A 2,279-nucleotide genomic window follows, 5' to 3' on the forward strand; every position below is an offset into this window, starting at 1 on the left:
GCAAAACCTGCGTAAACATATTAGCATAAATATCCGCATGTTTGTCAGTTGCCCCCGTCATGCCCTACATCTGTCAACTTTTTAAGAGCAGCATGCTCACGTCTGGGAAGCGAGCCTACCAAAGTGGGATAGCAGAAGTGTGTCTGCATAGTAACAAGGTCTGCCCAAGCGTGGGGAATAATGGTGTGTGTGTGTGTGCGTGCGTGCGTGCGTGCGCGTGCTTGGTGAGATGACTGTCTGGTGCAGAGGCTACTATCTGTAGGGGGTCTGTTCCTCTTCACTGGGCACAGAGATACAATGTAAACAACTACACCGATCAGCCAATCAGACAACACGCTGTGGTGAACACCCATGCCCTGACAGTAACCTCGCAAACACACATGCACTCAGTCAGATTGGATGTTAAGACACACATACATGGTCATGCACATAATCACACAAAGCAAAGCATGAGGTGCTAGAGGACACAAGGCAGAGACTTCGATGACACTACTGACCCCATTTCCGTGTAAGTGTGCTTAAGTGTGTTTGTCTGAAGTGGGAGATCCTGCAGACAGACATGCATTAGTGATGAAGCAGGGTCTGCGGTTCCACGCAACCAATGTTAATCATGCACGCACATTATTTTAAAGAAATGCCACAGCACTCAGTATTCATCTCTAACTGGACTTGGTAGCACGTGTGATATTGTTAACTTCAGGAAAAATTCCAGCGAGAGCACGTTATGATGTTTGTCCTTCTGTCAGTCCTTGTTTAGTGTTGTTTCCTTCCTCTGGAAGGAAGCCATGATGAAATCCCTGTGCGGACCACAGGACCACATCGCCCTCCATTGTCCTTGTCTGCTGAAGGGAGAATGAGAAGAAGCATCCCGTGCTGGGAAAAGACAAATTAACTAGTAATCAAAAGTAGTGACAGAAATGTATGGGTCTTATGGGTGCGGTTAAAGAACGATGTAAAGGACAAGCTGCAATTGTCAAACTTTTTGTCTCAGTCATTATGTAGGGGTCATTCTGAGCATGTTAATGTAAACCTCAGTTGCACTGTACTTCTATGGTAAAGCAATCATTTTTAGTTCCACTGTAGTACTGGAAAGCGGAAACTGGGAATTACACACTTTTATGGCTGATACATATTCATTTTACCTGTGCCTTCCACTGTGTGTGTGTCTCACTGACCTCAGAAAAGTAAGATAATGTTGTTTCCTTCTTTAATGCATGAAAGAATAAAATATTGCCGAATGTAAGAGCTTGATGCAAAACTTAATTAAAATACCAAAGCAAAAAAACTCCAAACCAATAACACAGCTTAAGTATTTTGATGGCAAAGCTCACATTCACACGATGGAGTGGTGCAGTGACTAGCACGGTTCCTGCAGATGAAGAAAGTCCAGGGTTTGAGACCAACATCTGTGTGAGCTTTGCATGTTTTATGGTGAATGTGTGTCAGCGAATTTATATAAATCACATGTACCAATATAGTGTGAGTTACATTATATGATATCAATATAAAGAACAGCAACTGTCACAAAAACAATGAAAAGTGACTTACTGAAATTTTTATGAAGACATTTAAAAATTCTGTGATGTTTGTTTCTTAACAGAAGCACACAAAATCACTTATGTATTACTCCATAAGTGCTTATGATTAAGTACACTGCTGTAGTAAAGGCAACACTGGGACAAAAGACCTCAGGGTCAGGAACATTTTCATTTTACATCAAATTTATACCAGAAACACTGCAGGCAGATTGATTCAGTGCTCTGATACATGCATAAATAACAGCAGAGGTACGTCACCTTTGAGCCTCACAACAGCAGGGACAGTCATACACATATGCAGGGCAGCAGACAGCAGCCAATACATCTTCATAAATTGCACATGCCACTTTAAATTTATAGAATGTATTGAATGGGCAGAGTGCCTCTCTATCCCTTTTCAATATTCATGGTGATGGAGCTAACAAGAGGAAAAGGGAGCCCACTATAGTAGGTATGTTTATGCCATGATATTAATTCTTTGCTCTAATTTCCAAGTGAAATGTTACTTAAGCTCTTGATGGCTCAATAATACATTTCATTGTGCTCTATGGGCAAATTCGGGGTCTGTAGCTTCTCCACCATGGGTAGCAGGATTAAGAAAGAAAAATCCAGGCATGCTGAGTTGAGAGTATTTAAATCTTCTTGCACTCCAGACAGAGGATGAGCAGAGGTGTGGGTGCAGTCAGGCTAAAGATGGGATTGTCTTTTAGGACACGCTCACTGAATCCACAAAAACACAGT

This window comes from Rhamphochromis longiceps, linkage group LG17, assembly GCF_057381845.1.
Source record: "Rhamphochromis longiceps isolate RC_006_pf linkage group LG17, R_longiceps_female_GT1.1, whole genome shotgun sequence".
Taxonomy (NCBI): Eukaryota; Metazoa; Chordata; class Actinopteri; order Cichliformes; family Cichlidae; genus Rhamphochromis; species Rhamphochromis longiceps.